The sequence below is a fragment of the Schistocerca americana genome, chromosome 7 (genome assembly GCF_021461395.2).
Source record: "Schistocerca americana isolate TAMUIC-IGC-003095 chromosome 7, iqSchAmer2.1, whole genome shotgun sequence".
In the NCBI taxonomy this organism is placed as follows: Eukaryota; Metazoa; Arthropoda; class Insecta; order Orthoptera; family Acrididae; genus Schistocerca; species Schistocerca americana.
In genome coordinates, this window is record NC_060125.1 from 282820890 (window position 1) to 282833918 (window position 13029).

The window sequence follows — 13029 nt, forward strand, 5'->3', positions numbered from 1 at the left end:
TTTATTCTTCATATAGAGTGTTTATAAAAAAATCATAATTACTTTAATTATAATGGAACTAACATTAAACGCTTTTACAGCTTGCCACAAGTTACATGTGGGTATCTCATCATATACTTCTTCTATGTCTACAAATACTAAATTAAAGGGTTGACTTCTAACTTTTTTGTTTTCAATTATTTGGTGCAGGCAGACTATATGTTGTATAGTTGACCTCCCTGTTCTGAAGTCATCCTGTTCCTCGGTCTCCATTTGTTTAAATTTTGTTTCTAAAACTTTTTTTTATAGTCCTTCCCTTAAGTCTGCTAAATATATTAGTTATTCCTCTGTAGTTCTCACACTCATCTTTGCTTCCTTTGTTTTGGATTGCTGATACAAATCCTACTTTCCATTCTTCTTGTAAAGCCTTACCATTTAAGCATTTTTTTAAAAAGGCCTTTCAAAAGAACGTGTAATTTATATGTATCATATTTAACTAGTTCAGTTGGTACGCCTCCAATCCCAGTAGCACTCCATGTCTTAAAAGTTTTAATAAATTTTTATACTACTTCCACAGTCAGTGAAATGCTGCCATTATTTTTGGTTTCTCTTATATCGTTATTAATTCTACTCCGTTTTCAGTCACTAATTCACTGAAGTACTTTTCCCAATTCTCGATACTAATATAGTAAATTTGTTGAGTTTCTTTAATAATTTTTCTTAGCGTTTTTAATATCTTTCACGCTTCTGAGCTTCTATTATCTCCTATTAGCTAAATAACTTTATTACAGCTAGTTTACCAAAATTTTTTGCTTCTGTTCCCATTTTCTTAATTCTTGCTTGGTGTGCTCTTAGTTATATGTTTTTCCTGGATAATTTGTGTATTTAGCCTTTTGAAGTATTTTTTCTTTCTTTATTTATACCTCCCTCTCCGTTTCTGCATCAAAACAGTACATAAATATTTTCCTCATACTTAATTTCGTCGCCCAGGGCTTGTTTGGCTGCCTTAGCACAGCATTAACGATTTATTTATCTTGTATACTTTTATTGTCAAATTCTGTTTCAGTTATCGTTTCGTCTAACCTTTTTTTAAATACAAGCACTGTCCTTTCATTTTTAGGCTATGTTCATTATACTTTGGGATTTTTATTTCAGTTTAAAAATGTTCCTCCTCATTAACAAATTCTCCTTTACTTTTTATGTCTACTTATGGAAAGTTAATTTTAAGGTTAACCACTATGGGTTATTCCTCTGTATGCTATGACATCTTCTGCTGTTAAAAATCTTTTTAGGCGAATTGTTATGTAATCAATAATTGTTTGTAATTGGAGTGTTTCTTGATGCCATCTATATTTACGAATTTCCCTACATGGACCGAAACCATTATCTTAGCCCATTATCATCTGTTATATTTTCTCCATGTGGTCCTACTATTTCATTTCCTACTTGCCGCCCTGTTCTGGTAATGAAATCGCCAGCTATTATTGTTTCTCTTGTATTTCTTATCTCTTCTACTAAGTCATTTAATTTATTGAAGAATGTTTCTTCTGTTTGATGTAGTCCATGCTCATATACAGTATAGACTGCAGTTATAATAGTTTTGTCTCCATGAAAAGTTATATTTACTTTAATAAGATTTTCAACAATAGGTCCGTGACTTGTAATACGTTACTGCATTTTTTTTATTATTATCGATATTCCTCCCCTGGCCCTTTGACATTTCGCCACCGTCCTGTATAAATGTAAATAAGATCCTTTATTTTCTATGCGTTTCCCTTCCGTTTTGTATCCGATTACACAATAAAGTCCTATTTTCCGTTTTCTAACTCTAATTATTCCCCTTCTTTATTCCTCAGTTCTCTAATGTTCCACCTTCCCGTTTCCATAGTCCGTTTCTGTAGCTTTACCATTTAATTCAACTGGCTTGCATCATCTTGAGTTTTCTTTGTATTTTTTCCAATGAATTCAGGCTTGTTTTCCTTTAGCCTTTGATAAGCCAATGTCTAACTACAAGGCAGCACCTGTAAGTTTTGGTCCAGCCCAAGTATTTTATTTCCCCAATACCCACTATCTCTAGAGATCATTCCCCTATCCACCACCTGTGGAGGACCCTGACGGGAGACTAGCAACTCCACATGTGAATACGTTATTTTAGACTTCATTATACCTTTTTCCACGTGGTATTTCAGACTTAATATACATCCTTCCACTTTTCTATCAAATTTCCCACAGTTCCGTTCAGTCAACACTTACCATTGCTGTTGATAATGTGTCTTATTGTTCCATCCGCTACAACTACACTAAAACTATGGTCTGCATCAGTAACATCAATGTCAAAGTTAGAAGCCTCAACATGTCCAACAGCTCTCAATGCAGTGAATCACATACCCCACCCAAAACGATCTCGTCTTGGCTAACCATTTAGAAGACTTTTTTGCATGAAGGACGCTGAAGAATATGTCAAGGACGAAAGAAAGAAACTGCCTACTCTATTCTGCCATCAGCCATTAGAAAAGTTCTGCAAGGAAAGGATTTATAATACCAGCACGTCCATTTCAGTGTGAGTAGATTTATATTCCACGATATAGTGATACTAGCAATTCGTCTGAGGATGGACATTCCTTATAATAACTTTTATTTCATTTAAAAACCAGAAAATCCAATTAAATCCGTCAACATAAACTTCATAACTTATTTCGTGACATGCCTCCCTAAGCAGTAAGCTGAACTTCTTAGATGAATATTACAAGAACGGAATATCTTATATGAAAATACTAACATAACCTGTTTTATGAAATTAAATGTTGCGTTTTGACTGTTCTGTAAGCAACAAGGTGATTGCTGCATTTCTTTAGATAATAAACGTGTTTGTTAGGCTGAGATACATCGTGATCCAATATAATGGTGCCTCCTCATTGATTTATCAAAATGCAGACTGAAAGCAGTTTTACTTCACAATGGAAGCCAAAGCCATCTATTCCAGTTGCTCATTCAGTTTCAGTGAAAGAGACATGTAGTAAGGCGACATATCCCCCAACATCATATAATGTTTGTACCGATAAAAAATTCGTGAAAGCTATGGGTTAAGGAAGGTGATGGTTTTATGTATTTGACAGAACTTGGTCCTAAACTGAGTGAAACTGAATTCAAGGGAGAAGTTTTTAATGGATCTGTCACCAGGAAAATGATAAATTATTCAGAAACTGAGAGAGAACAAGTTTAGAAAAGCAGGCAGCACGGAATGCTTTTGTGAAGATAATGAACTACTTTCTCGCCAAAGACGTGGACAGATGAGGCAGATGCTTGTTAAAACCTTTTTGAGGAGATATAAATGCAAAGGATGCTGAATGTCTCCAAAGCTAGGCTTTCTCCTGTTACACAACCGATTATACCGAACTGTACCGTAACTTAAGAATTCATCTCCACTAGATATTGAAATGTAGTTCAGTACGTGAGATAGCACTTTACTACTTATATTAAATATTATGTTCATTTGTATGCATAGTTACATGAGGAGCCACTGTGATGGCAAGCTGTATTGTCCATAGAATGAATGATGTGTAGTAGGGCAATAAACTGTAGGGCATAAGTCCTCATTCGTAGGATCACCGCTCGAATTCACGTTAATGGCAGCGCTAGGTAAGTACAGTATTGGAAATCAGTATAAAGACATGGATATTAGTCGTAAAGTTAACACTATCGGTTGGAACACCTGCGCACAGTGAGTATGCAGTAGTATGAGATTCAGTATACTGCCAAATGCGGTCAAATGGCATCGCATTTTATGTCAGTAGTACAGTGTATAACAAGACAAGGCATCAATGATGTAGGAGGTAAAGGATGGAGCTCGGTTTTTATTGTTTTTGTACATGTTTTTCTTGTAGAAAGGGTAAATACACCATTTCTGACGGTGCTTATTGTGTACATAAACCACGACTGTGACGTAGCCACGTGGAAAACGTCTGATGAAAAAAACAGAAAATCGGTGCTTGCAGGAAATGGTACTCTCTAATCTTCAAACTTCGAAGTAGTTGAACCATTCAGACCGAGTGATATATAATTTCATTGGATTCGGCGCACGATATGGACAGAAAATATGCTACTGCCAACGTACAAAATTATCTGACGCTTCGGAAAGTTACCTTAGCGAAAGCAAGGGCCGCAAACCGTTATTCCTCTAAACTTGTTGCTGATTATATTTGTCAATAATTGCCAGACGTGTACGACAAATTTTCCCAAGTGAAAAGATCTCGCATTCAAGAAACAACTGCAGAATGTATGAAGAACTAGGGGAGAAACTTTAATGTTTCATCAAAGTAATGCATCTGCGCAGGTTTCTTCACAACCAAACAGTGATTAGAAGGTAAAGATATCGATATCTTCATCTGGCCAGCGCGTAACCTGGATTTTAAATCCAAGGAAAACTTTGGGGAAAACTTGAAAGGCATTTCTGTCGGAATGGAAGGAAATTTCGTGATGTATATGAGCTGAAAAGAGCGATAGGAGAAGAGTGTTTGACGATTTCACTGCAAGAACTACAAACCTTAATAAAATCAATACCGAATAGAATTTTTGAGATAGTTAGGAAGAACGGAGTTATGGACAAAGTGCTGACTATGCAACACTATAACACACCAGTAAGGCCCTTTATACCATTTTCCAGCCAGTAAATTAGAAAGCCTTATTTTGTTATATGTGATATGAAAGAAAAACTATGTAATTTAGTCATGACTATTTGAGCCTTATATGTGTGTACTACTTTCATAGTAAATTCGATACATGTGTTCTGTAGACATTGTATACTACTTTCGTAGGAACTCTGCCTTTATACTGATTTCCACTCCTGTATAGAGTTGGGTAAGGCTATGATCTGAAAGGAAGCCGCCATGGCGCCGACCATTGGAAGTCAAGCAATTCAGATTACATCTACAGGAAGTGGGGATGATAGTCTGTTTTCTGTGAGCTGTGAGGTCACAAGGTACAACACAAGAGACAGTCGAAATTCGCTGAAATCTAGGGGCTGTTAAGGTAACAACTAAGGAAGTTGAATGGGAACAGAAAGTTTAGGGCTCTTTTCAAATTCATGGGACGCCAACACCTCGCTCAGGTGGCTCTAAATCAGGTAGTTAAGTAGTAGTAAGAATAGCTATTATTGTTTCACGTAAATAATTTAGAACGGGGAGTAAGGGGTGGCACTTGTGCTTACAGAGGTCCTTCCGTTTTCGCCAGCACAAGAGAAAAGACAGAGAGAGGGAGAAATTCAGACACATTTTGAGCGCCAAGATTAACAAGTGTTTTTACTGCTTAAACAACCGAAATGCCAGTAAGGGAGGGAAACCAGTATTTTGTAAGAGAAATTCATACCGTCGACTATCACAACAAGTTCTATTCTATCAATCAAAATCACACATCTTTGAAAAACGCTGAGCACAGATTGTCCCTTATAGGAGGCACTCTGCAGACGGTTACTTCCCACTTCCCTATATTAACAGACAGATTTCTCCGTGGACAGACTTCACTTCTATACTACGACTCTAGGTTCGTCTGGGACGAGAGGCCGTCATATGGGTAATTTGAACTTAGACGCAGTCAGAGCCGTGTAGCTGGTACAGAGCCAGTTAATGATATTGCAACTACATCAGCTGCCACTCACAGATTCGAGTAAGCTGAAATCGATCCGTTACAGTGAAGCAAACTGTAGCAAATATGAATTAATTGATAAAACCATTCATTAATTTCAGGCTTCCTTCCAAACCCTTCTTTGCAGTTTAGTTTAACATGCCTTCAACTCTGGCATTAGATGAACATATATACCGTTCTGTATTATATTCTTTCTCTATGCACAAACTTTCGGCAGTCGCGGTGCAACTTCTTTGAACGTAGCAGTTTTCCACAAATACGCATTCGCTTGAATCACTTTCCCATTGTCCTACTCTTCAAAGGCATTACTCTACACATTTCAGTGTTTGGTCCATTTGTTTGTTTTAAATGTAATTAAATATATCTGTACATATATTTAATTACATGAATATGCAATAAATTGAGTTCAGGTAGATCACTGACTAGGTTCACAGCCATAAATTTCTTTTGTGGGTGATGATTTTCTTATGTTTGATATACTGGAAAAAATAAGACAGTATTTCATGATTCTAATTAAAGTACTCTACCCATGAGTCACACGATTAGGAATAAACTTACACTCCATTCGAGCATGGACTACTTGGTAGTAAACCTAGGAGCAAGCAGTAATGAACTAGGTGAAACGTTTCACCAAGACTTTTTAACTGTGAAAACAAGATACCAGGGGCGGTGCGATCCAGCTAGATAGGCGATTACTACTAGTTTTTCAAGAAAATAGACTCGACACCATACAAAGGAAAAATGATAAATTATTTTTTTTTTCTTTTACAATTTTTTATTCGATTTCTTTAATTGTATAAAGAGTTAAGTAAGATAACGTACTTCCATGTTTCTAATAAAAAGATGCTTGTTCAGAGTATTTTCAGCAAACGCAACTTTACTTCAAACAAAACTTCAGTACAATGAGCCATTTAAATTCACTTACTTGTATTTAAGAACCTAAACAACGTAGACAGTAGTAATTAAGAACCTAAACAACATAAAAAATAGTTCATTAGTAATACATTACAGAATAACCAGAGACGAGTGTTATCCAACATAGATTCAAAATTCTTCCACAATAAACTGTTCGTCTCAACAATAAGAAATTGTTTCCAGACTAATCTTAGGAATACCAAAGTAAATTCTTGGGATTACTTTCTCTTTATCAGAATCGCAAATCCTAAAACTGATTTTATTCCTGATGATACTAGGAAGTTAAATACTACTAATTCATTTGTTTGGATCTAAATATACACGAACAGTTAGACAAACGCTTTCAATTGCCGAAATAATATCTGCAAGTATATAAAAAGTAGGGGAAAATTGTTATCAGCAATGGAAATCAACGTTTCCCACCAGTGCCACTTGCGTCACTTTTGCTTCCACGCATCTGAAAGTGGGTTTTGAATAACTGAAATGGTTTATGTAACTAATTCTTTGTTTTTATATCAACACAAATATATACATAGTGTAACTATTACGATTTGTGTGTCACCTTATGTCTGTATCAGGTTTCAAATTTAGCTATAAAATTATTCGAAAGCTCGGGATTAACAACTGAACTGATTCGGATTAGAATTCGAAATATTTCTAACCAGAAAGGTACTAAGAAAAATTAGTGTTACTAACGTGAAATTCCTGAATATATCACAAAACAATTAGCATCAGCGTATCGTTTACAATTCGCTCTCCGCATTCCCTGTAATGCTACATCCATAATGTAAGTGTTCACAATAGAAGAAGAAACTATGAGAGACAATGGGGTTGGGTTATGGCCAGGAGACGTACACGAATAATGTGAAGGCAATCTCGTCACAGCTTCCAGCATAATCTTTGCGTTATTTGCACGTTTCTTTCAGGTCAGCCTGGCACTTCTAACAATGTATCTGCCACTGTTTTATACTGAGGTACCGTAACAGAGATAACTAGAAGATTAGATCGTAGGTGTGCTCTCTAAGGGCTCCTCAAACTTAATTGATTATGTGAACAGATAATAACAACATGAGAGGTGTTCAATAAGCAATATAACACATTTTTTCCTCGGCAATTTTCGGTTGAAAAAATGCGGAATTTTCTGTGGGACATCACAGAATATTCCCGCTTCACGACGTTCGGATCTGTGCGGGCGCTACACGTAGTTTTCAAAGTGCCGACGTTCCGAATGGCAGACCAGCCCAGGGCCTCCCTTTTTCAAACTCGCTGACAGAACATTCAAAAATAACGCCTTTTCAGAACACTCCTCCCTTGTTTAAAGAAATTTTGCATTTGACTATCCTCTGTAACTTTCTCATATGTGTACTTATATAACTGTGCATCGTGGACATTACACACCAACTTATATGCTCGTGAGAACCAAGCCATCATATGGATTTTCTCATAATTTCCCAAATCTGTACGATTATTTTTAAGTTTCGGTTTGTTGAATCCTTTACAGAGTTAAGTTGCAGTAGCCTTATTTTCGTGTTCACAATCCATAATAATTTTACAGTTTGTTAGTCTACATTTCTTGGATTAAGTTAGTTAATCATTCGACAGGTATCTGAGATGTTGCTAGATCCGGAAAAACGATACTTGTTTGTCGGAGAGAGAAGTAAAGTGCCCATATTGATGTCATAAAAATGGCAGTACTAATGGTCGTGATGCTTATCTTTACTACATTTCGACGTAGGTTCTCTTGATATTGCTGAATATGTTGGAACATTTGCCCCACTTAAATATTCCCATGCTCAGATGTTATTAGGGTGCCCACAGAGTATCAGAGATCAGGATTTAGATTGTTGTTAAGGTCGGTTAGGTTTTGCAGGGGAAATATTTCCAATGGTCTCTCTGGTCAATACAATGCACACTGCGTATGTTCCAGTACAGTCGTAACCGTGAGTGTACCTGAGAGATGCAAATTCGTCCCGGCTATCCCAGAAGTTGTGCCGTTCACCAAAATACCACTATTAAGTTACTCGAAACTTGCCATGCCTTTAGGTTTTTCCTTTTCGTTGCAATTGATGATCACAGCTTCCGGTGCAAGAACAGCGTACATCCAATGTTCTCCTACCCTCTGAAAATGATGATATAGTGCCAATGTTACTTTCTAACATTCCGTTGCCTCTGCATTATCAGAACCAGCTACATTTCCCACGTCTGTTCTTAAGTCTGCACTTCTCTGACTGAACAAATGGTGATATATTCTCTTGCAGGCCCCTTGATTTTTATTAATAGCTCTCACGTCCTTACTTGTACTCATTTACCCATTGTTCCCCACCTTACTGCATAGAGGTGAACTGCATAACATCCACACCGTGCGCTCGTTCTTACCCCTCGTAATCTTACCAATATGTACAGATTCGCTCAGTCCGTATTGACATCAGTGGTTGCTTTGTGGTAAAACAACCGGACGCTGTGGACGAGCAGCTGTAGGCGCTTCAGTCCGGAACCACGCTGCTGCTACGGCCACAGGTTCAAATCCTGCCTCGGCATTGGATATGTGTGATGTCCTTAGGTTAGTTAGGTTTAAGTAGTTTTACGTCTAGGGAACTGATGACCTCAGATGTTAAGTCCCATGATGCTTAGAGTCATTTGAACCATTTGTGGTAAAACACTGCTATGTTCATTTCCAGAACCTCTGTCACGTGTCAGCAACTCCGCAGGAAAGTCTTTTTCTGCTAGGCGCAACCTCGCCAAGAATTATTGTTGTGGTTGTAGTATCGAACTCAATTACCTCAGAAGTTAAGCCGCATAGTGCTCAGAGCCGTTTAGGTATCTCAACTACAAGATGTGTTAATTGTCGTTCATAGCTTTTCGACAAGTAGCTGACACTACAGTTTCTTTTACCTGAGACCCACGTCGCGGCTTTTGCGACCGTGCTGGGTGGATGCGCCATGGGGCTTCGGGCGCCGTGTTATTCTGCTTCGAAGTCGGGAATACTGTTTCCTATAACAATACCATTTCAATTCTTACATCGTAACAATGCTCGTAACAGTCTGGTTACAGCTAGTTTGTTGCTCCATAAACTCAGTCGTATTTGTCCTTCCCCCAAACCAAAATCCATTATTTTCATTGTATGCCGTGTGTACGGACAACTGGGCAAATTTTACCGTTAACTCAGGTGCCATTTTGATATTATTCCAAACGACTCGCTCTAAATTCGAAACTTTGTGACATGGCATTCTACTATGGTTTTGGTAGTGTCTGCCTTCGTTTGCAACTACCTGCTCGTGTTATTCAGCTCCTAGATACCTTCTTTGTCCGCCATTAAAAGAACTCTGTTTTTACTGTTTTCTCTACTGCGTAGAAGCACCCTCTATTCCTACTAACTAGCGTTTGCGGTACAATGTCAGTGATTCTACGTCAGTTGAGTTCTCAGTTTCAGTACGATAACCTAGTATTCAACATGAATAGCGGTGATAAATTTGTTTCCCTGCTCTTCTCTTTGCAATTCTATGAATCAATATTTCAATCTGTGAAGTTCATTCGTTATGTCCCACACATCGACGGTCAACCTCAGTGTTCATTGAAGACTTGTCATAATGTACCCTGTTGCCAGGATAATAACTCACCAGACTCTAACGGTTAAATGCAAACAGTATGCATTGCTGTTCCGTTGCTGACATGTAGCAAGATCTGGAAACCACCAACCGTCCGGTTACTTGCCACCTGAGGAAACGAACTTTAGGCATTTCCCGCGTCCTTCGAAAATGCGTGCACGTACAACAAAAAACAAGAAAGAATTTACACGAAACCAATACACAACTCTAACGGCCCACTGAAACAAATATAAATTCACCATACATTCTTAAAACAATAGAATAACACATACATTAAACAGATCGCAGACGTAACATTTCTAAACTACATTATTACTACTTGTTGCGTGACCTCAATGAGTGGATACGCTATGCTCATCATGCTTGTCTCCTCTGAAAGTTTTATCTCACTTAGCGGACAATAGGCGTTTTAGTCTGAAACTGCAGCTCTACGTTCAATGGCAAGGACATCTCAGTGGCCTGGTAAGGATGCTGCTACTTAGTTAAGTTTCTTCGTCCTTGTCTTAGGCGCGTAGAGGCTGTTCACTACATGGCAGACTGCTTCCTATACTGACCCCATTCGAGTTCTTACATCGCTGAGTTCATCTGCTAGCGCCCGTAATAGTCTGAGTTCAGCAAGTTTCCGATCCTGTAAGCTCACTCGATTTTGTCTTTCCTCAAGACTACTAATCACTCTTTTCTCTGATTAGCAACGTAAACAGAGATTCGTTGTTCGGTTCGCTGTCAGAAATAATTATAAATACAGTCATATTGTAGATATCTCAGCCGGCCGGAGTGGCCGTGCGGTTCTAGGCGTTACAGTCTGCAACCGAGCGACCGCTACGGTCGCAGGTTCGAATCCTGCCTCTGGCATGGATGTGTGTCCTTTCCTTAGGTTAGTTAGGTTTAATTAGTTCTAAGTTATAGGCGACTGATGACCTCAGAAGTTGAGTCGCATAGTGCTCAGAGCCGTTTAGATACCTCAACCACGTGTTAATAGTCGTTCATAGGTTTTCGACAAGCAGCTGACACAAAAGTTTCTTTTACCTGACACCCACGTCGCGGCTTTTGCGACCGTGCTGGGTGGATGCGCCATGGGGCTTCGGAAGCCGTGTTATTCTGCTTCGAAGTCGGGAATACTAACTGCTCCTACTCGTTCTGTGCGTTATAGTATTTTGTGTAATTTTGATTGTGGTAATAAGGTTTGTTTGTTGTCAGTGGTTCCGGCGGCCGTTAACTACTGTTACGTCCACCATCTTTCTCAGTAAGCTTACTCTAAGACTTGGATTGAATAAAGTAGCCCAGAGGAAAAGCAAACCTACGTTTCTAGCTTTTGTAGATTTAGAGAAAGCTTTTGATAATGTTGAATGAAAAACTCTCTTTCTGATTCTGAATTTTGTACGGGTCAAATACAGTGATCTAAAGGCTATTTACTATTTATACAAAGACCAGACGGTAGCTATAAGAGTCGAGCGGTATGAAAAGGCAGCAATGGCTGGAAAAGGAGTGAGACAGAATATAGCCTATGCCCGATATTATTCAATCTATATACTGAGCAAGCAGTGGTGGAAACAAAAGAAAATTTTGGGTAAGACTTAAAATCCATGGAGAAGAAATAAAATTTTTTGAGGTATGCTGATGACATTCTAATTCTGTCAGAGACAGCAAACGAGCTGGAGAGCAGCTGAACGGAATAGACAGTGTCTTGAAAGGAGGATATAAGATCAACATCAACAAAAGCAAGATGATGATAATGGAATGTAGTCGAATTAAATCAGGTGATGCTGAGGGAATTAGGTTAGGAAATTAGACACTTAAAGTAATAGATCACTTTTGCTATTTGGGGAGTGATGATGGTCGAAGTAGAGTCGATATAAAATGCAGACTGGCAATGGCAAAGAAAACATATCTGAAGAAGAGAAATTTGTTAACATCGAGTTTTTGAATGAAGTGTCAGGAAGTCTTTTCTGAAAGTATTTGCATGGAGTATAGCCATGTATGGAAGTGAAACATGGACAATAAATAGTTTAGACAAGGAATAAAAGCTTTAGAAACGTAGTGCTACAGAAGGATGCTGCAGGTCAGGTAACTAATCACGAGTCACTGAAAAGGATTGGGGAGAAGAGGCACAACTTGACTAGAAGAAGGGATCGGTTGGTAGGACGTGTTTGAGGCATCAAGGGATCACAAATTTAGTTCTGGAGGGGAGCTTGGAGGGTAAAAATCGTATGGGGAGACCAAGAGATGAATGCGCTAAGCAGATTCAGAAGAATGTAGGTTGCAGTAGATACTTGGAAATGAAGAAGCTTGCGCACGATAGAGTAGCATGTAGAGCTGCATCAAACCAGTCTCTGGACTGAAGACCCCAACAACAACAAAGCAACCCGTAGTGTCCAAGTTCACTGGAAATTCGTGACTGGATCGTTTATCTTTTGGCATTAGTCATGATTAGACGCATACCGCTTATTACGACTTGGAGAAATATCGGTTTTTGTTTTAAGCTGCTTTCCCCGTTGATGCTAGAACAGATTTTACGGAAATTTGAAGGGAGGCTGAATTCCGCCATCGTGGCAATTCGGTAAGAAAGATTACCATTTCAAATGCTGATGCTGATTACAAACAGATCAGAGTTTTTCATTTGCCTCGAGAAAAAGAAAACTACTGCTTAAAAGAAGTATTATCTGTATATGATGACATCAAGAAAGTCTGTTGCGAACTATGGTCAAGCCAAAACAGATTGCAGTGCTTTAGTGGTGTCTGTCGATATGCATGTCAAACAAAACAACCCATCTCATGTTTTGGTTTGTTGTTCCAAGGATTTCTTGATGTACAGAATGAGGAAACTTTGAAATGTCACATATGTAAGGAAAGTGAGTATCCCGTGCAAAACAGTCCAATAGAGCTGTTTGCT